General features: G+C 48.2%; 1 protein-coding gene and 1 long non-coding RNA gene across 4 annotated transcripts in view; both read left to right on the plus strand.

Moving 5' to 3' along the window:
- Positions 1-48: 48 nt before the first annotated feature.
- LOC309375588 lies at positions 49-2,420 on the plus strand. 3 transcript variants are annotated; one of them, XR_014170963.1, is made up of 2 exons: positions 49-766; positions 1,313-2,420. It is a non-coding gene; the product is annotated as an uncharacterized lncRNA (long non-coding RNA). The 3 variants fall into 3 exon arrangements; XR_014170964.1 differs by having other exon boundaries at positions 49-754; XR_014170965.1 differs by lacking the exon at positions 49-766 and adding an exon at positions 786-932.
- Positions 2,421-6,976: 4,556 nt separating this feature from the next.
- The window catches only part of LOC309375832 (putative CENPB DNA-binding domain-containing protein 1), a gene marked incomplete at its 3' end in the record, with an annotated part of 146,563 nt that continues 131,185 nt past the window's right edge, over positions 6,977-22,354 (plus strand). Inside the window, exon 1 of the mRNA XM_081921749.1 lies at positions 6,977-7,054. The remainder of the gene's footprint in view (positions 7,055-22,354) is intronic.

Genomic DNA, 22,354 nt, shown 5'->3' on the forward strand with positions numbered 1-22,354 from the left:
CCGCCTTGACCAATCCAATTACTGCTTCTTACTTCCTCGCGTAAGCTCCGCCCCGCGGTCCGTTTAACGGCTGTTTTTTTTTACAATCATCAACCCCCCCCCCATCCCCTCTTCCTTTGCACACGGCACGTAGAAAGCGAAGGGGGCGGAACGAGGCGTCGCTCCGCGTAGGAGGGAAGAGTGTGGAGTGACTACCCTTTTGACCAGTAAACGACAAAAGCGGTCGTACAGGAGGCGGTATCAACTGAGTAACAGCACTTTGAACCAATCGGGAAGAAGGAGAGTTTCCCGCCCATATTGTCTCCCCCTCCCCTGCTTGTTTGTTTGCGAGGAGAGAGAAAAATGGAGGTGGCGGCCTGCGCGGGGGAGGGGCGTTATTCCCCTCCTATTCCAAGAGAGCGCTCGGTGGATCTCAAGCCTGCGGACCTCATTAAGTCCCGCCATTAAGACAATCGCGCCTTCTATTTCGTCTGCAAACGGAGGACATCAGGAGGAGGCGCTTCCACTCCCCCCCCCCCCGCCAAACTGCACAAACAAGGCGAAAAGGTTCCCCTGACGCAGGAGGGAGAGCCTCTCGTAACTGTCTCTCTTGTAGGCCGCCCTGCGATCCTCGGTTGGATGAAGGGCAGCAGCAGCAGCAGCAGCTCCCCTTGCCGCGCCTTCTTCCGGGGAAGGAAGCCCCACCGAGGTCCTTCTGAGGAAACGGCTCTCTCTGCGCCCAGCGCCTGCCTCAGCCCGGTTCGGCTTTGCTCAGGTGTAGCGTCAAGTGAGAGAGACTTGCATTGCACCCTTGCTATCCTACCCTTCTATACATACTCATGCTTGGTGGGGCATCCTGTGAGCTGAAAAAGTATCTGGTCGTTTCGTTACAGGAATAATAATAGGGGGGCACATGTGCTTTTCCTCATTTATTCCCACAACAACCCTGTGAGGTAGGTTAGGCAGAGAGCGAGTGGCCCAATTACAATGAGGTTCATGGCTAGTAGGGTGGTTCATAAAAAAACTTTTTAAAAAAAACACCTGCTGCAAAGGTCTTGCTACAATAGGAATTATATAGCTATATCTAAAATTTCATGCATATCAGTTAATATATTGACCCTCCATTGAATTGAAATTTCAGCCTTCATGACATAGGAAAACGGCCAAGTAAACAGCTATTTTCATCACTTTATGACCAATTCAGCTTTATTTTGTAGGAATTGCATTTTTTAAGAACAAGATGCTGAATATGATTTCCTTTATCCCAGCTATTTTCAATATATGTTTTTCTCTTATTATATCCCAAAATATTAATCTTCTGTCTTGTTCACAGGTGTGCAACTCTAATATTTTGATTGAAGAGTCTGAGGACAGTATGTATTAAGTGAAAGACATTTAAGGAGTGAGAGCAATATACGATTAGATAATGGCAGCTTCACCATCAATACCCACAAGAATATCTACAGATCAACTGGCGTTTGGTCAGCCAGCCGATTTGCCTGTGAGCGTACTTCCAACAGAATTGGATATTGCTAAGTGCTTCTTGCATGAGAAAGAAAAATGGATGATTGAAAACTCTGCAAAAAAGGAACCAGACAATTCTATTATTGCAGAGATTGTTGTGTCGAAAGTTGAAAGTGTTTACAAACGTGCATCCATACCAACAGTCCGAAAAGACACAATTAAGGCCCGTGTTCTGAAAGTGTATGAAAAGCGTCAAAGCATAATCAGAATACCAGCTGCCAGAAGGTATAAGAATCCAAAGCGTCCAAATCCCTATGATCTTTCAGACTTCTTCAAAAATAAGAAAGATGTGTTTCTGAAAGGAATTTCCTGTTTGTTTGAAGTTGTTGACAATGAGAATGTGCCAAAGATAGAGAGTGAATTTCTCAAAAATCAGCGATCCATTCGGAAGATGACCATAAGTAGTACAGTGGATAAAGGCTACCAGGAAACAACAGCAGAAAGAGTTAAGTAAGAAAGCAGAGGGAACCAGGGTTGCTCAGGAATGACAACAACGAGAATCTCACTTTCAAATTGTTGCTGCCGATAATGTTGATATTGTTGATACTGGTGACTGTGGTGAAGATAAAGTTGAAACAATAGAGGAAGATATTTGTCCTGCAAATCATTCAGACTTATTTTTTAAGACTTATTAATTAAGACCTAAATTTAAGTGTTACACATAAATGGTGGAGAGGGCTGTCAAGGAGGTGACAAAAACAAGCCAGAATGTAGTTGGTATGAAGTGACATGATGCAACTATAAAGACATCAATGGAGAATTGGGCCAAATACCCAAAAAGGAATCAAAGGATCTTGTCCAAAAATAGTTCACATTCACAGCTTTATTTTTTTATTTGTTCTTGAAGTAATGTAAATGTAACTTTACGTGTCATTATTAGTATTAAGTTATGTCATAATAAAAGTTGGTAATCAATATTCATGTATCCAGTTGCTTAAATGTAGAAATAATAATGATGTAGGTTTGTATGAGTCATATTTGCATTTAAATCTCAATACTATCATCATTAAAAGGTTTTTTTTTAAAAAAAAAAAAGTACTGGTGTATCAATTTGTATTCTGTATCTTTTATTGTTCTTTTAAAAAGTGCAATTCCTGCAAAATAAAGCTGAATTAGTCATAAAGTGACTAAAATAGCTGTTTACTTAGCCGTTTTCCTATGTCATGAAGGCTGAAATTTCTATTCAGTGAAGGAGGATCAAGATATTAACTGATATGCATGAAATTTTAGATATAATCCCTACTGCAGTAAGATAAGTCCTTTGGAGCAGACATTTAAAAAAAAAAGTTTTTTATGAACAGCCCTAATGGCTAGGTGGGGATTTGAACTCTGGTCTCCCAGGTTTTAGTGTGATGCTCTGCCCACTATATCACCCTGCCAGATAAGGGGCAGAGCTGGGAATTGGGAGCCCCTGAATTTCACCTCACATAAGAGGTGACATAAAACTCTCAGCCTCTGCCTGACGTGCACAGGGTGGGAATATTTTCCCGCCATTATTATTTATTCAGTTAAATTGTTTATATGCCAACTTTCCATATACACATCATGACAGCTTAACACACCAACAAAACTAGAATCATACAATCATAGAGTTGGAAGAGACCACAAGGGCCATCGAGTCCAACCCTCTGCCAAGGCATCGTTTCCAGCCTTTGACCATTTTGGTTGCCCTCCTCTGGACATGTTCCAGTTTGTCAGTGTCCTTCTTGAACTGTGGTGCCCAGAAGTGGACACAGTACTCCAGGTGAGGTCTGACCAGAGCAGAATACAGTGGCACTATTACTTCCCTTGATCTAGATGCTATACTCCTATTGATGCAGCCCAGAATTGCATTGGCTAACATACTTGCTACGTTTCGTGGAGATGACATTGGAGAAAGGGCATTGCAGCCTAGAGATGACAAGCAGAGTATGAAGTACTCAAAGCATAAGGTTCCGGCCTCTGCAACTTATAGCAACAATATCAAAACAAGCTCCAATAAACAATCAGGGTGGTAAAAACAAAAAGCTCCAAAAGGATCTCTCCAGAATTAGGCAGATGCAATTCAAAGCAAGCAAGTATAAATTGATGCACACTGGGGCAAAACATCTAAATTTCACATTTAGGGATAGTGTTGTACTCAGGTTTTGCTTGGTTTCAAATAAGGACATCTGGTTGTGTGAACAGAGATGAACCATTGTACTGATTCAGTAGACTTTTCTTATGTTACATACTTGCATCACAGCTTTTGAAACTTTCTCCCATCAAGAAACATTTTCCACATCAAGTTGGTTGCTGTGGGAATGAAATGCAAACACTATGGACAGCGATAATTAAATTAGACCAAGAAGGTATGCAAAAAAAACCCCACAGTGGTTTTTTAAAACAGCAGTGATGAGACAATCAACTGGGAATGCTGCATTATAATTAGCCATCAGACACCAAATGTCATTAATACTCATTGATGGAACATGTTTGTCTATTAGCTATGCCAGTCTTCTATATGACAATTCTGAAGAGCACCACCTTCTGATTATTCTTTATGCCAAGCTAAATATACCTAGCTCCCCCATCCATTTATCATAGAACATGTTTTCCGCATATCTGATCATTTTCATTGCCCCTCTTTGAACCTGTTTCTTTATATTCTTTTTAAAATATGGTGCCTAAAGCAGGTCCCCGTCTGAAGTATGAACAGACAGAATAAAGTGGAATTATTTTCCACGACTTCAAAATTATGGTTCTCTGAATGCAGACAAAACCACATTAGGCTTGTTTTGCATTTGCATCTCATGGCTGACCCAAATTCAGCTTGAGATTTCCTATAATTCTGAGATCTTTTTCACATGTTCTGCTGCTAAGCCAAGTCTCCACCATCCTAGTAACTATGCACCTGATATTTGCCTAAATGTATAAATTTAAATTTCTCTCTGTTGAATGCTATTATGTTAATTTTAAGGTAAAGGGATCCCTGATGATTAAGTCCAGTCGCAGACGACTCTGGGGTTGCGGCGCTCATCTCGCTTTCTTGGCCGAGGGAGCCGGCGTTTGTCCACAGACAGCTTCCGGGTCATGTGGCCAGCATGACTAAGCCACTTCTGGCGAACCAGAGCAGCGCACGGAAACGCCGTTTACCTTCCCGCCGGAGCGGTACCTATTTATTGACTTGCACTTCGTGCTTTCAAACTGCTAGGTAGGCAGGAGCAGGGACCCAGCAAAGGGAGCTCACCCCGTTGCGGGGATTCGAACCGCCGACCTTCTGATCATCAAGCCCTAGGCTCTGTGGTTTAGACCACAGTGCAACCTGCATCCCTCTATGTTAATTTTAATATAGTTTAAATTCTATAAAAGTCATTCTGTTCCATCTTCTGAGCTGTCACAAATTTTCCTAATAATTCCCTCCTCCTTTCAAATAAGGTGCTATTGTACATCTGTCCACTAGAGGGCAAATCAACACTTCAGAAATTTAAAGTGAGATTGCGTATATTGATAATTTTTATTAATCATGGTTGTGCTATCAAATGGTATGTCATAAGTCACATTGAATACTTTTCTTTAAGTGGAAAGATGAGATATAGATATTTAAAAATGGATAAATAATTGCCATTAAATAAATAAAGGTTCTAGATTCAGGTAGATAGCCATGTTGGTCTGACGCAGTAGAAATATATTTAATTTTTTTTTTACAAAAATTGTCCAGTAGCACCTTAGAAACCAACTAAGTTTGTTCTTGGTATGAGAACACAGATGCTCATACCAAGAACAAACTTAGTTGGTCTCTATGGTGCTACTGGACAATTTTTTTATTTTTAATTTATATATATATATATATATATATCCTAAAGGTGTTAGCTTTTGGGATCTGTCCCACTGGACTCAGTTGTGAGCAGGAAGTTTTCCTGCATAGTCTTCACTGAGATGAATGCCGTTTGAAAATCCCCAACACTTGGTCAGCCCTGATTTGCCTCCAGACATCTTACCTATCTTGGTAATCAAAAAGTAATATTTTTACTGTTGGGCCCCTGTGCATGGATCTACCTCATACAGCACATGGAATGAACTAGTTCAGTTTAGCAAAGTTCACTGGATAAGTTCAAAAATACTTAACTACACCTGGTAGTAGTTTCCATAGTTGCTCGTTGAACTGAACATGAACTAAGTTCATTTTGGGGGTAGAACTTTAAATTATTTCTAATTAGAATCATAGAATCATAGAGTTGGAAGAGACCACAAGGGCCATTGAGTCCAACCCCCTGCCAAGCAGGAAACACCATCAGAGCACTCCTGACATATGGTTGTCAAGCCTCTGCTTAAAGACCTACAAAGAAGGAGACTCCACCACACTCCTTGGCAGCAAATTCCACTGTCAAACAGCTCTTACTGCCAGGAAGTTCTTCCTAATGCTTAGGTGGAATCTTCTTTCTTGTAGTTTGGATCCATTGCTCCGTGTCCGCGGATCTTCAATTATCTCACATGTGGGGTTTCCCCCCCTCTTTAAGCTCTTTGGGCCTTTAAACTTAAAGATCGTGATTTTTTTGGGGGGGGGGAGGAATAAACTAAACAATTCACATTCCACTCAGTAGCCAGCTTGTAACATTCTGAATGCTATTTTCTATTTTCTATTGCCAAGCATCATTTGAATGACCTTGAACTTAACTGTGAGCTGAATGTGCACTGAACCAGCTCATTAAAGGAACAGATATGAACTGGGATGAGTTCCATGTTGAACTTGAGCTAATTCCTTTTTAAAGGTGCTACTGGACAATTTTTTAATTTTTTAATTTATTTTAAACACTGATATGCATGGTATGGGGAGGAAGTAACAGAACAAATGCTTTGCTTGCAGAAAGTCCCAGGATCAGTCAACTCCCAACATCTTTAGCTAAAAGGAACAGCTGGTGACTTGCAGATGAGCTTGCAACCAGTTTCCTTGCACAATGGCCTTACCCTATATATGTCCCCTCAAGCATTTCAGTCTGCAGACTGGCAGTCCCTCAACCCCAGCCTGCCAGCACGGAAGGCATCCGGTTGGCAAATGCTTTGTAAGAGTATGAGCCAAGGATAAGCAAGAGCTGGATTCCAATTCCCCACTCAGCGAAGACTTAACCAGTCCTGAGTGACCTTGGGCCGGGGAGACAATCTCTCTAAGCCTAGCCTTTCTCAAAGAGTTGTTGGGAGGATAAAATGGGCAGGGGAAAACTTTGTACGCTATCTTGAGTTTCTTGGGAAATGGAATAAAACACTGAGTACAGGGAGTGACTATTTTGTGTGCGTTCAATTGATGCGTGACAGCCAACCCGTGGGTCCTTTTGGAACCCAAAGAGGGCAGAACAGGGGTGGGGCATAAGAGGCTGGGCTGGGCTTATGCATGCTCCACCAACACACGTGGGGGCCAGGAACAAACCCCCCACAGAAACAATAATTATACTGTTACGGTAAAATCTGAGTGCGAGTCTGCTCTGCCACCCAGCTCATCGGACTAAGTCCGCGGGTCCCTGTGGAGGAAAATGAGCTCAGCCGGAGACAGGAGCAAGCTGCAGAAGATCGAAGTTTATTGCGCAACAGGTTCAAGGTGAGATTGAACAGCGAGAAAGGGGTGACATAAACTTTTGAAACTTCCCTCCATGTCCCAGAATACAGTGCAAAATACATCATAGTTACATCATGAATACATTAAAGAGAGGTTGGGTTACACAGATTACATCATGAATATTTTAAAGGGAGGTTGGGTTACGTGGATTAACATATGGAGGAGGGAGGGGGAATATGCAGAGCTGGAGATATGCGCAGCTAAGCAAATCCTGATGAGAAGACAATGGTCCATGTACTGGCATTGCACTCTGCATTGCTTGGCAGAGTGATTTGACAGGATTAGGGTCTTGACACCTTGCTTGAGGGATTATGGAGGACAGGGGAGGTGTGGTGGAGTCCTAGAGAAATTGAGCAAATTGGCACATTGATTTTCTATGAATTTTATAGATTTTAGTCCCTTTTGACATTGACAATTGGAAATAAATTGATATATTGTAGCAAAGAAGAAGGTGAAGAAGACATGCCCCCCCTTCCGTATCAATACAACTCCCTAGATCAGCCACTAGAGGGAAAGAAGTCACATATTTTCAAGATTGTCCATTTGCATTACAAATAAGATACAAATGGCACCAACATTAACAAAGCCTTCTCCCATCGCCATCTTATTCAGTGTTCCTCTTCATTTCCTTGCACAGAGATGATGTGGATGTTAGATTACATCCTGTCTTTACTAAGCCTTTGTTTTGTTTAGGCAGCAGTTAGGCGACAAGCATTTGTCCTAATTTCCATGAGTACATTGAGCAACTTAACAAAAAACAAAGTTCTCATTTGCACTGGTTTGAAGGTGGACTGCCTTGTTTTTCATTTTAGCTGAAGTGGTATTCAAGTTGGTAGGTGGTCTGGGGTACAGGTGTTGATCTCCTACCTGATTCTGGGCTCTTTAATGCCTGGTCTCATGGCTAATAAATAGAAATTTTCTACCTGCATATAGAGTTTAAGAGTTTGGATTTGATATCCCGCCTTTCACTCCCCTTCAGGAGTCTCAAAGCGGCTAACAATCTCCTTTCCCTTCCTCCCCCACAACAAACACTCTGTGAGGTGAGTGGGGCTGAGAGACTTCAAAGAAGTGTGACTGGCCCAAGGTCACCCAGCAGCTGCATGTGGAGGAGCGGAGACTCGAACCCGGTTCCCCAGATTACGTGACTACCGCTCTTAACCAATACACCACACTGGCTCTTGATATATTTGATATATATATTTGATATATATATATTGATATATTTAAATCAATTAATGTATGTGTGCAGATATGCAGTGGATGCAGTCATTTCTCCTCCCAACATGATAAGTAGAATATGAGGGAGGGGAGGGTGTGGTCAGAGACAAGTGAAAGGACCTAATCCCATTGCTGTATCCATCACAATCTGTTCCTGACCCAAGTGGAGTAGTTGTATACAGATTGTATATAGCATTGCGTTAATCTGCCAACTTCCTAACGCATCTTTTTTAGAAAAAGGGAAGTGGTGGCTTTCAGCTCCACGTTCTAGTTGTCTCCTTGCCCTCCCGCCTCCGTCTCCATCCCCCCAGCACAGTCACTCCCAGAGCCATAGTGCAAGTATGCAATGGCCCTCACAGTGTCAGCCTTTGTTTTATGGTGTATTTTAAGCACATGGCCCCATTTCCTTCCAATCTGATAGGCATGAGACCATCCAAGTTTGGTATTTTTAAAATTATGCTTGCATCTTGTTCTTCTTCCCAGGAGCTCTTGGCAGTGGCAGAGGAAGAGGAGTGCGGGGGGAGCGCACTGCCCCTGGCAGTGCAATCCCAGTGGGGTGCCATCGTGGCTGCCCCTCCATGTGTGCTGGGTGCCACGCCCCCACAGGTGGCATGCCAGGCCCCCAGGACATGCACCAGCCCCACCCCCGCCTGCTCTCCGCCCCCCGTTGCCACTGGCTCTCGGTAGCATACATGCTCAGAACCACCCTTGGCTGAGAGATAGTGATGGGCGCATCCTGACCGAGTGCTGTTTTGAACCTGGGTTTGCCTGCCTCTGTTGGACACTCTGACCAATACACCATGCCAGGTATAAACTGATAGATGTCATGCCTTAGTATTCCATACCTGGCCGCTGACAGCTTATGACATTTCATATTTCATGCTTGCCAGAACAATAATAACAAGAATAAAGCACTTTAATGTGAGGCTAATTTTCACATTCAAAAAACATGAAGTAAAATGCTGAGTTTGAAATGAGCACCAAAACTAGAAATTTCAGCAAGTTTCACACACCTGCAAATATTTGTGTCAGCTCTTATTTCACACCATTTCTAACGTTTTCCAGGCAAAAATTCTCAACAGCATGAGACTCTACAGGTGCAAAGTCCTAACAGTGCAGTCCTAAGCATTTCTGCTCTGAAGCAGGCCCCATTGCTACAGGGCCAGGTTCAAAGTGTTGTGACGTGGGGTTTGTGATTTCAGCTCTCTTGACATAATATGCTGGAGACAGTTCTCTAGTAACACTTCTTTATTCAAGCAAACAAGACTGAGACTGAGGAGGGGAAAGCTACATTTATAGGGACAGGGAACTAACTAGAAAGGATACATTTTGGAGGGAACAGTATCAGGCAATCACATTCCTGCCTTTTGGAGGAAACCAATAAGACAGAGGATCCAAATACAGCAGCTTAAATGAACCAATAGTAGCTGTACCCTCTGGAACCAAAAGGCAGTTACTTTACCCTAATGCAAATACAGACAATAATAATACAGACATAAAATCCTTTGACTCAATACACAACACCCCTCCCCCCCCCCAGTGAGCACAGCAGACGTAATCTCTCAGGTACTGTGGGGTCCTACAACTTCTACTTGATCTCCTGACAACAGGTTTTGCCGGTTCTGGATTGGGTGTCACCTGTGGTAGGGGGGAACAGATGGAGTCCCAGACATCTCAGGGTCCCCTACCTGTACCTCGTCATCCTGAGGACTAGCAGACCCTGGTTCATTTGCTGAAGCCCCTGGTGACTGCACCTCTGGGCCATTTTCACTCTGGTCTTGCAGCTCTGCATCGTTAGCCAGGGATGAATTATCAGACTCCTCCCTGCTGAGCGCCCGGCGCCTCAGCTGATCTATATGTCTCTTCCAAACTTGCCCATTTTCCAAGGTCACATAATAGGACACAGGTCCACTAGTCCGGGTGACCACACCAGCCACCCACCGCGAACCTCGTGAATAGTTCCTCACCCAGACCAGATCTTCAGGGGCGAGATACCTTGTTGTGTCAGTCTCAGCCTGGGGGGTTGCTCTTGAATTACGGTTTGGCATTTTATCCGGGTGGACATAATCCAGCACCGTTACCAGTCTTCTACCCAAGAGCAGCTCAGCTGGCGACTTGCCCGTCGCAGTACACGGTGTCGCATGCTGCAAAAATAACATTCGCGCTGTTACGGAAAAATCCCGGGTGCGGGGCTACCCTGCCACCCGGTTCGTCGGACAGAGTCCGCGGGTCCTAGCGGAAGAAATAAGCTCAGCCGGAGACTGGAGCAAGATGCGGAGATCCGAGTTTATTGCGCAACAGGTTCAAGATGGCATTGAACCCCGAGAATGGGGTGACATAGACTTTTAAAGGTTCCCTCCAAGTCCCAGAATACAATGCAGAAAACGTCATGAATATGTTATGGGAAGGTTGGGTTACATGTGAACACGTCATGAATACATTACAGATGGGCAGGGTTACACATATTAGCATTTCAGGAAGGGAGGGGAAGATATGCAGAATAAGGAATATGCATAGATAACATGGATAAACAGTTCTTGAGTACAGGTGATGGCGAGACAATGGAACAGATATGCGTCGTCTGCCACCTGGCATTGCCCGGAGGAAGTGTTTGGCAGAACGATTCGAGCGGATTAGAGGTCTTCCTGAGTACGTGACCTGTCGCTCAGGGGATTATGGCAGTGGAGCGGTAACATGGAGTCCAGAGGGAACTGAATAGAATGGCGTCAAAATGGAGAGAATCGGAGCTCTGGCTGATTTTATATCATTTTCCGAAGGTTCCGGCTGCTTTGCCGGTCAAGTGTGTATTGTATATTGAGAACGGAAACAAATGGATACATTGTAGCAAGACTTTGACAGTTTTACGAGGCCCCAGGTTTCGGTTCCATTGTTCTCGCAGCGGGGGGCCGTCAGCAGCTTGTCAGTGGGTTCAATGAGGCGTGCAAGAGCTCCCTGAGCTAGCTCCTGCAGGATGAATGCACGGCTGTGATTGGCTAAGGCGCAGCCCGTTTTGTGAATGGGGCTACAATGTAATACGGTCGACTCACGTTGGAAATAGGAGGGAGAAAGGTATAGAAAAGATGGGGCTTATTCCGCCCGCGTGAAGAGAGGAAAAGAGAGCCTTTTATTTACAAGGCAAGGCAGGGGTATAGTGTGGTGCTTGTGCAACGGTGTGGGGCTGAAGGTTCGGGGCCAGGCTGGTCACTGTGGAGGTCATCGGCTCGGGCCCCTTCAGGGAGCGCCGGGGAAGGATGGGTACCCCCCCTTGCTCCTTCCGTATCAGTCCCCCATTCGGAGATAGATTTGCATTAAAGTTCTGTAAGAACTTGCAAATCTTTTCTCCGCACCCTATACCCCTGTGATTTCATACTCTCCTTCCCCAAGGTGCCTCATCTGCACATATTCCGGGAAGACGGGATGGTTGCGAGTGTGAGAATAGGCTCGAAGAGAAAGGGAGGTGGGCTGAGTGGGACAGCGGAGAAGAGAACAGCAAGGGGAAACACAGTGTATAGCGCAGCAGAGCATTGAAAGGCAAAGGACGACTATAAGGGCGGTAAGTAACATCACCTTAAGTAACTGTCGGAGCCATCCAAGCTTGGGCAACCATCCCCATAAGTCTATGTCGGATAGTCCTTCATGTCGGATTTCATCTAGTTTCCCAGCCAACTCGTGGATATTGTTCAAGTGTCCGGTGATGTTCAAAGTCTGGTCCGTCACATAGGTGCAACACTCAGTACCTATTAAAGCGCATGTCCCCCCTTGGCTGGAAAGGAGAAAGTCCGTTGCAATCCGGGTTTGTAAACTCAGTTGTCTCACTTCTGACAGCTCTGACATCAGGGAGTCTGTGATTTGGGTCGCTTCCTGCATAAATTTCAGGAGGATGTCCGTAAGGCGGAGTATGTCCACATGGTTGGAGCCGGCCCCGTAGGCAGGGAAGAGTGCTCGACCAACAGTTTCTCCGTTTGCAGCGACATCGGACAAGTCCGATAGTCCCTTTTGTTCTCTCTTGTTCCTCTGCCTCCCGGGGGGTAGATGTGGGACCACTCTTATGCCGGGAACAATGTATCCCACGAAGCACGATCCTGACATATGTGGGCTCACCCAGGTGTATGCGCGATGGCCGCACACCCAAAACAGGCCGCTCAGGTAGGATTCCATTCTCCCGGAGGCGAAAGCTTGTAATAACATGGAGTCCGCAGGTTGAGGCTGCCAGGCCGGGGGGTGTCCGACGGCGGTGGCCCAGGCGAGGGTGAGGTTCGGGAAAGTCCGGGACCCGGTCATGTCAGTGACGGAGACATGGCCGGTGGGTAAAAGTTCCAGGTTGGACGTGCAGGTACTGGACCCAATGAATGTCCCTTCCCCCGTGAAGGTGCGGCAGAGAGGTCCTTTTGTCGGGCCGGTAAGGTAAAGGTATTGATGGGTCAAGTTCAACGCAGTTAGGTTCCAGGAGGCAACGTCCCCCGAACGGAATTGTTCTAAGGTGACTGGGACCGGAACGAGAGGAAGGCTCTGTTGAAGGTGGCTGGGCGCATGAGCGCAGATCCAGCATTCAGGGTAGGGTGCCTCCTTGGCCACCTGGCCCAGGAGTTTAATATATGAATTCTGCTCCCAGGAAGAAAGGAGATCTTCTCCCGGGAAGGAGGGGTCAGCACCAAGTTGCCGGGGTGCTGTGCCAAGTGGATGAAGGGGGTCGGTGGTGTTTAGGAGGCGTCTGTCTTTGGCTATACCCCCACATCTCAAAGGTCCAACGTTATCCCACGTGGGGGAGCGCGAGGGGTGTGCCGGATGATGCCACCCTTCTAGGTATTCTGCACCCCTCCAATCGTGGGTAGTTCCGAGGTTCCAAAGGCAACAGAACCGTCTCAGGCAAAGTCCTTGTAGTTGGGGTTTCCGCGGTTCCGGGGTCATGAGGAGGCATTGGAAGCCGAAAATCAAGTTATCCGAGGGGTGGCTTGTGTCTGTATAGGCTGTTATGCCTCCCCCTCTCTCGATTTCGGTCCAATTAGGGTTTCTCAAGAGTTCCCCGTTGCCGTAGAGAAAGTGGGTTCCGTTCTTACAGGTGAGTCGGTAGGAAGAATGGTCGAGGGTGAGGGCGGCTGATCCGATTCGGTGTAGGGCCTGGTCTCGGATGAAGAGTTCCCAATACTCATTGTCTGTCAGTCGGGGTACGAGAGAATGTCGTAGCAATGTCCGGGACTCAGGAAGGCAGAAGTCAAAGTCCCCCATTCGATCCGGGTTTGACCTACCGCCAGTCTCGAGTCGGTGGTAGTCTAGGAAGTGGTAATCCGTGGGTAGGCCAGTACAGTGGTCGGCGGGTACGGCTACAAATTGGGTGATAGCTTGGCAAATGATCAAGATAAGAAAGTTCATGGTTGTAGTCCGAGGATGGCAAGGCGTAGGAGTATAAGAGGGTCGAAGGGTCGTGAGAGCGCGCTGTCAGCGGAGCTGTCAAAGCTGTCAAAGCGCGCTGTCAGTGGAGCTGTCAAAGCGCGCTGTCAGTGGAGCTGTCAAAGCTGTCAAAGCGCGCTGTCAGTGGAGCTGTCAAAGCTGTCAAAGCGCGCTGTCAGTTCGCTTTAAGCGTAACTTGATGGCGTTGGGGTCGGAGACGATCTCAGATGTCCAATTAGCCGGGGTGGGTTCTGGTCCAGTCTGTTGGGCCCGAATTTGGCCCCGATCCGGTCCGGTCTGTTGGGCCCGATTCTGACCCCGATCTGGTCCGGTCTGTTGGGCCCGATTCTGACCCCGATCTGGTCCGGTCTGTTGGGCCCGATTCTGACCCCGATCTGGTCCGGTCTGTTGGGCCCGATTCTGACCCCGATCTGGTCCTGTCTGTTGGTTGTCGTTGTCGTCAATGTACGAAGTTGGTGGAGTGGGTGGAGTCGTGAAGGTGAAGTCCTCACCAATGTCTTCCTCGGTTTCTTGCGGGGGGGGTGAGGGCTTACACCTCGTGTGATGGATCCACGAACTCTTCTCACCTAATTTTATAGCCGTTGGTGACGTCAGAAGGATCTGGTATGGACCTTCCCACGCAGGTTGGAGGGGTTCCTTCTGGTAGACTTTGACGAGGATCCAATCACCCGGGCTGAAAGAGTGGGCTTGAACGTCGATGGGTAGGCTTTGTCCTTCGATGGCCGCGTACTGGTGGAGGCGTTGTAGCTGTGTCTGGAGCTGAATGACATAGTTAGTAAGCTCTGCTTCTCCTAGTTCAAGTTCTGAGAGCGGGAACTGAGTGTTATAGACGGGAGGAGGTCTCCCGAATAAAAGTTCGTAGGGAGACAGTTTTAACGGTCCAGTTGGGGCGCTCCGTATATTATGGAGGACCAACGGGAGTGCATTAACCCATTTCAGCCCAGTTATTCTGCAGAGTTTTCCTAGTTGAATTTTAATTTCTTGGTTCATTCGCTCTACCTGGCCCGATGATTGCGGGTGATAGGGTGTATGAAGGTCCCATTTTATTCGCAGGGCTTTGGCTACTAGTTGTACTATTTGGGCGGTGAAGTGGGTTCCTCTATCACTATCTAGGCGGCGGGGCACTCCGAATCGAGGTATAATATCTTGTAGGAGGGCTCTAGCTACCACAGAGGCAGTGGGTTTTCTACAGGGGAATCCTTCTACCCAGGAGGAGAGTTTATCTACGATGATGAGGGCATGCTTGAAACCCTGGCATTGCGGTAAGTCAATGAAATCCATCTGCAGGCTCTCAAATGGAACGAATGCCCACAGTCTGGCTCCTGGTGGCGTTCTGGGTTGCCGTTTGGGGTTGTAGGAGTTGCAGGTAACGCAGTTCTTTGATGCTGTTGTGGCTGCAACTGCGAGTCCTGGAGCGTACCAAGACCTCTTAACATGTTCTATCAGTCTCCCTTTTCCCCAGTGTGTTTGTTGATGGAGGACCCTCACCAACTTTGGAACCCAGGCTTTTGGGAGGATAGCCCTGCCATCTGGAAGAACCCAAACATTATTTTGTTCGGTTGCGCCCACCGATCGCCAGAGGGTCTTTTCGTCCTCGGGAGCTTCTTTGTAAATTTGTGTAGTGTCTATGTTGAGTGGTATTTGTGGGGCTTGAAACTCTGAGTCGTCGTTTGGGGGGCGGAGTGCGGCTGTTTGAGCCGCCTTATCTGCACGTCTGTTTCCCTTTGAAACAGGATCTCTACCCCGGGTGTGAGCTTTACAATGGATGACTGCGATTGCGGTAGGTAGGTGGATGGCAGTAAGTAGTCTCTCTACCAGGGCAGCGTGTGAGATCTTTGAGCCAGCAGCTGTTAAGAAACCCCTTTGTAACCAAATTTGGCCGGTTGTATGCACCAGTCCGAAGCAGTACTTGCTATCCGTATAGATTGTAGCCCGTTTGTTTTCACTGATTTCACAAGCCCGTATGAGAGCTATTAATTCTGCAGCCTGGGCGCTGTACTGAGGGTTTATCGGATTGGCTTCAATGACCTCGAAATCAGTGACCACTGCATACCCTGATTTCCTTTCCCCCTCAACAACCTTTGAGCTACCGTCCGTGTAAAGGATGATGTCTGGGTTCTCTAGGGGTAGGTGGTCTAGATCTTCCCTGGGCTTTTCAGCTTGCCGGACTATGGTGGCACAGTCATGGTGTGGAGTGCCGTCATCGGGGAGTGGAAGAAGGGTGGCAGGGTTGAGGGAGTTAACTCGCTTTATGGTGACATTCGATGGGGTCAGTAGGAGGGCCTCGTATCTGTTTAGTCTAGAATTTGAAAAATGATGGCAGCCTTTTAGGGTCAGGAGGGTGGAGACGGAATGGGGCACATGGATGGTGATCTCGTGCCCCAAGACCGTCTCTTGGGCCTTTTCTAGGAGGATCGCGGCGGCTGCTATGGCTCTTAGACAACCTACTGCCCCCTTTGCGGTGTTATCCAGCTGGAGGCTGTAATATGCTACCGGCCTCTCTGTATCTCGGAAAGGTTGGGTCAAAACTCCAGAAGCTACCCCCATCTGCTCGTGGATGAACAGGTTAAATGGGATCCTGTAGTCTGGCAGACCTAAGGCAGGGGCAGATCGTAATTCCCGTTTTATGCGTTCAAATGATTTATAAGCCTCTTCTTCCCAGACCAAGGTGTCTGGGTGGTCTTGGCGGGTCATGGCCGTCAGGGGCTTGGTTATCTCACTGTAACCCGCGATCCAAGCTCTGCAGAAGCCAGCCATTCCTAGGAACCCCCGTAGTTGCCGCTTTGTTTTAGGGAGGGGGATTTTTGTGACTGCTTCTATTCGGTCCGTGGCAAGGCTTCGGGTACCTATTCCTAGGATGTGCCCGAGGTACTTTACTTCTTGTTTGCAATACTGTAGCTTTTTTGGTGACACTTTGTGTCCCTTCCGTGCCAATTCAGCAAGGAGGTATTTAGTGTCCCCTTTACATGCTTCCTCACTAGTGGAGCAGAGGAGGAGGTCATCTACGTAGAGGAGGAGGGCGGAGCCAGCAGGGAGGTGAATATCCTGTAGATCTTGGTGTAATATGGCCGAAAAAATAGCGGGTGATTCTACATATCCTTGGGGTAACCTTGTCCAGGTTAACTGGCTGGGTCCCCAGGTGAAAGCGAAGAGGAACTGACTGGCTGGGTCCAAGGGTATACTAAAGAAGGCGGAGCATAAGTCTGCAGCGGTGTACCATTGAGTGTCAGCAGGTATGGCATTCAAAAGGGAATTCGGGTTGCCCACCACTGGGTGGCGGGGTATTACGAATTGATTCACGAGTCTCAAATCCTGTACAAAGCGGTATCGGACTGGAGCTCCTTCCGCAGATGGCTTTTTTACGGGAAGTACTGGAGTGTTACATGGAGACGCGCATGGGATTAGGATCCCCTTTTCGAGGAAGTCCTCTATCATGGGAGTTAGTCCGTCGATGGCTTCCTTGGGTAAGGGATATTGTTTGGTACACGGAAAGGGTAGGTCGGTTCTATAGGTGATTTTTACTGGGACTGCAGACAGCAAGAGACCCACTGAAGTCAATTCGGTGCCCCATAAGGAAGGGGGTAAATCGTTTTCCAATTCAGGTGGGAGTCCCGGGAACTGCCCGTCGGTTTTCGCTTCCTCTATTATTCCTTGGAACGCGGGGATGGAATCCTCCGGCATGTATAGATAGATACCCTCCTTGGAACATTTAATTGTTGCATTCAATTTACAAAGGAGGTCCCTTCCGAGGAGGTTTACTGGGCTGCTAGTTAAGAGGAAGGTGTGTTCAGCCAGTAAAGGTCCGAGTGTGACTTTAGTAGGGCGAGAAAGTGGACAAGTACGGGGAATCCCATCCAGACCCATAACTTTTCTGGTCTCTGAGCCTGCTTCGAGGTGACTATTGGTTAGGGTGGAATAGGTGGCTCCGGTGTCCAGTAGGCATTTGTATGGATGGCCATCTATATCTATGGTGCAAAATGGGTCTTCTGCGGATAACGCTAAGACTGGGCAGATAGTTAGGGTTTGTTCGGGATTCCCTTCTAATTGTCAATAGGTTTCTTGGTCGTCCGGTGGGGGTTGGTTAGGAGGGTGCAAGGGGGGTGCCGTGGCGTTGGCCCACGGGTGGGTGGATGTAGTTATAGCGGGCATCTGCGTTTTTGGTCCCGGCAGAGGTCTCTGGTTCGGGAAGGATGTGTTCGGAGGTAGTTGAGGTTTATATGGGGCATGGGCTGGTTGAGGGGCATGGGTGTTGGTTGGTTGGTTCCCGTATCCGTGAGTCGCGTTTGAATGTGGTGTTCCATAAGCCACGTTATTGAGGTAGGGGCAGAATCTTCTTATATGTCCCTCTTCCTGGCAGTAATAACACCCTCCGGTGGCCGGTCCCCATGATCTATGTGGGTTTGAGTTTCCTCCTCCCCGGAACCCTCTTCCTCGGCTGAAGCCCCTGCCCCTATTCGAGTTTAAGTCCATACTCAGGGCAAGAATCTGCTCAGGTTCTGATCTAGGGTCTTTTTTCTTCCTCTCATCTCGTGAGTTATAGACAGATTTGGCGATGGAGAGGATTTCGCTGATGCTTTTGCCATCGTATCCTATTTGCAAGTTCAGGGCCTTTCTTATGTCGGGGCAGGCTTGGTCCTTAAAGAAACCTTTGACTATGACCTCGTGTTGGGGGTTTTCAGGATCGATTCCCCCCCAGGTTTTAATGGCTGAGACCAGTCTAGTATAGTAATCGGATGGGTGCTCGCCGGCCCCCTGCAGTACGGTCTGGACCTTCGTCCAATTTACGGTACGTTGACCGGCGGCCTTAATGCCGTCTAGGATTGCCTTTTTAAATAAGTTCAAGTACCAGATGCCGTTGGTAGTATTGTAGTCCCAAGTTGGCTCGATGCGCAAGCACTGAGCCGTAAGTGGCTCTAACCCTTCTGGGCGTCCCGCTTGATAATTCGGGAGTTCGATTGCCTCTCCGGCCTTTGCTAGAATATCCGCCTTCTCAGCCTCGTTGAAGAGGGCGTTTAAGAGAACGTGAACATCTGGCCAGGTTGGCTTATGGGTTGAGAAGATCGCGCTGACCTGGCGGTGGCATTTGTCCGGGTCGTCTCTTAAAGATGGCATTTGATTCGACCAGGTTACCAGGTCTGCCGTAAAGAATGGTTGGTGAGTATACACCATCCGAGGGGGTCCATCTGGCTGCAGGGGTGGAATAGGCAGTGCCCTTAAGGGCATCTGAGTTGCTGCGGGGTCTGCCTGACCCGAGTCCGCCCGCTTGGATGTCCCTGGGATCTCTCTAGGTCTCTCAGAGGTCTCCTTTGATTTCTCATGGAGACTGGAGTATTCTGCGGTGGCATTTAATATCTCTCTAGCTCGTTGTCTAAGGGACAGGAGGTGAGAGCCATCTAAGGTAGCGTTCTGTATCTCTTTAGCTCGCTGCCTGGTTAATCGCGGGCTCGCGCCCCCCCGCGCTCCTGGTTCTTCTATATCTGCTTCGCTATCTGAGTCCTCCCTTGGGGCGGGTGGAATGGTTGGCCTGTAGTAGAATGGAACGAGCGCTTGTTCTATGGGGTCGTCTCCTGGGTGTCCTTCGTATGGGGGGGGCGGAGGCGACTTTCCATGGGTTAAGATAGGTAGTTGGTAGGTCGCCGCTCTCTTGGTGGTGGTTTGAATCAGTCCTCTGACCGTCTCAAAGGTGGCTAAGTATTCTAACTGGCGGGGTTTTTCTTCCATCAAATACTTCCTAAGGTGTTGCAGGCGTTCTTCATTAAAGGAGCCCCCTTTTGGCCACCGTAATTCTGGTTTAGCGGAGGCTGTTCCAGCGGGCCAAGTATCTGTACAGAGATCTTCTAACTTCTGCTTCGATAGCAATTTGTGGCCGGGAATAGATTTCCAATAAGAGATGACAAACTCAAGAGGGGAGTCGGTGTCCCTCTGGGATTCGGATGGCTTCCTTGAAGCCTTCCTCCCGGAGCGAGCCCGCTCATGTTTGGAAGCTTGGGTACCCATTTTATTCACGCGTGTCTAGGTAAAGAGAAGGGAGAGGGGTCGTTAAGGATATAGGGCTTTGGGAAAAAGGGTTTCGCTGTTTGGCAACTTCCTAACGGGTTTCTTTAGAGAGCTCTTCTTGCCTATTCTTTATCACTTCCTTTCTTACTCTTCTAATTCTTAAGGGGGTTCTCTCTCCACTCTGCCAAGTCCCACCCAACTCTTCTTGGGTTATTTCCCCCCTGGCAACCTCCTACCTATCGTCACAAGCTCAGAAGAGGGGCCCTACTGGACGCCCGCGTCGTGCGGTGCCAGATCGGGTGATCCCTTGATAGGACTTCGGACGGAAAATCCCCCTTGCTATCGGAAGCGGGCTCACGCACGATACACGTGTTACGTGGCCCGACCGGTGCGGCTGGGATTAATCAATAGGACAGCAAGACCCCTTCCTGCCCCCTCCGTAAGGGCGCTCGGGAAGTTCGGAAGAAGAACTCCAGCCCCTTGCTTTCAACTGAGATGTCCGTTGCGGGGAGTCGGCTGTCTTTCCAAGCCGGGTCTCTCCGTCTTATTTTCGGACTCTCAGTTGGTGCGGCTGGCTGGAGAATTTGAGAGGAAGAAGAGATAGAGCTCAGAGCCCCCCTTTCGGGCTGAGCGACGGTCTACGGTCTCTCTCACCACTTAGACCAAGAGATAGATGAGAAGGAACGATAGATAGAAGGGCAGAGAATTCGGTTGCCAGGAGACTTCCAACCCCCCTTCCCACCAGTGCACTGGATTTTCTATACTCACGCGTCTTCCGTGTGGATCCCGGGATCGTAGAAGCCGGCTGGATGTCCCTTTGCTCCCCGGCTGAACCCTTGGGACGTTTGATTACCGCCCGGAAGATGGCCGGAGGTCCAGAGGGTCTTCCCGGACAAGATGGCCTGGAGCCGGCTGAAGATTTCGGGGCCCCCGGTCAGCAACACGGGAGAACCGCTCGTCCCTGTTCGGGCGCCAAATGTTACGGAAAAATCCCGGGTGCGGGGCTACCCTGCCACCCGGTTCGTCGGACAGAGTCCGCGGGTCCTAGCGGAAGAAATAAGCTCAGCCGGAGACTGGAGCAAGATGCGGAGATCCGAGTTTATTGCGCAACAGGTTCAAGATGGCATTGAACCCCGAGAATGGAGTGACATAGACTTTTAAAGGTTCCCTCCAAGTCCCAGAATACAATGCAGAAAACGTCATGAATATGTTATGGGAAGGTTGGGTTACATGTGAACACGTCATGAATACATTACAGATGGGCAGGGTTACACATATTAGCATTTCAGGAAGGGAGGGGAAGATATGCAGAATAAGGAATATGCATAGATAACATGGATAAACAGTTCTTGAGTACAGGTGATGGCGAGACAATGGAACAGATATGCGTCGTCTGCCACCTGGCATTGCCCGGAGGAAGTGTTTGGCAGAACGATTCGAGCGGATTAGAGGTCTTCCTGAGTACATGACCTGTCGCTCAGGGGATTATGGCAGTGGAGCGGTAACATGGAGTCCAGAGGGAACTGAATAGAATGGCGTCAAAATGGAGAGAATCGGAGCTCTGGCTGATTTTATATCATTTTCCGAAGGTTCCGGCTGCTTTGCCGGTCAAGTGTGTATTGTATATTGAGAACGGAAACAAATGGATACATTGTAGCAAGACTTTGACAGTTTTACGAGGCCCCAGGTTTCGGTTCCATTGTTCTCGCAGCGGGGGGCCGTCAGCAGCTTGTCAGTGGGTTCAATGAGGCGTGCAAGAGCTCCCTGAGCTAGCTCCTGCAGGATGAATGCACGGCTGTGATTGGCTAAGGCGCAGCCCGTTTTGTGAATGGGGCTACAATGTAATACGGTCGACTCACGTTGGAAATAGGAGGGAGAAAGGTATAGAAAAGATGGGGCTTATTCCGCCCGCGTGAAGAGAGGAAAAGAGAGCCTTTTATTTACAAGGCAAGGCAGGGGTATAGTGTGGTGCTTGTGCAACGGTGTGGGGCTGAAGGTTCGGGGCCAGGCTGGTCACTGTGGAGGTCATCGGCTCGGGCCCCTTCAGGGAGCGCCGGGGAAGGATGGGTACCCCCCCTTGCTCCTTCCGTATCAGCGCGATGCGAGCTGACCAGTTACTCTCCATTAAGCGCGCAATGGATTCTTTGGCTGTTCTTACCATGCGCTCTGCCTGCCCATTGGAGGATGGGTGAAAGGGCGCGGATGTGACCCCTCTTATGAAGTTATCAGCCAAGAATGCCCTGAATTCTTGGGATACAAAAGCTGCCCCATTATCTGATACAATGGTCTCAGGTAACCCGTGGGTTGCAAACAGCTGCCTCAACACCTTGATTACGGCAGCTGATGCCATGCTAGGGACCATCGCCACTTCTAACCATTTGGAATATGCATCGGCGATAACCAAAAAGACCTTCCCCTGGAATGGCCCAGCAAAATCTAAGTGCAGCCGGCTCCAGGGAGATCTGGACTGCTCCCACCAGTGAACTGGTGCTCTGGCCACTTCTGGCCGCACCTCTTGGCATGCCTTGCATGTTCGTACCCATTGTTCTATGTTCTGGTCCATTCCAGGCCACCACACATAACATCGGGCTAGCGACTTCATCCTGACCATTCCTGGGTGTCCCATGTGAAGCGTCTCAAGAACCCTGTTTCTCAGTG

This window comes from Podarcis melisellensis (genome assembly GCF_964234715.1).
Source record: "Podarcis melisellensis genome assembly, chromosome: 8".
NCBI lineage: Eukaryota > Metazoa > Chordata > Lepidosauria > Squamata > Lacertidae > Podarcis > Podarcis melisellensis.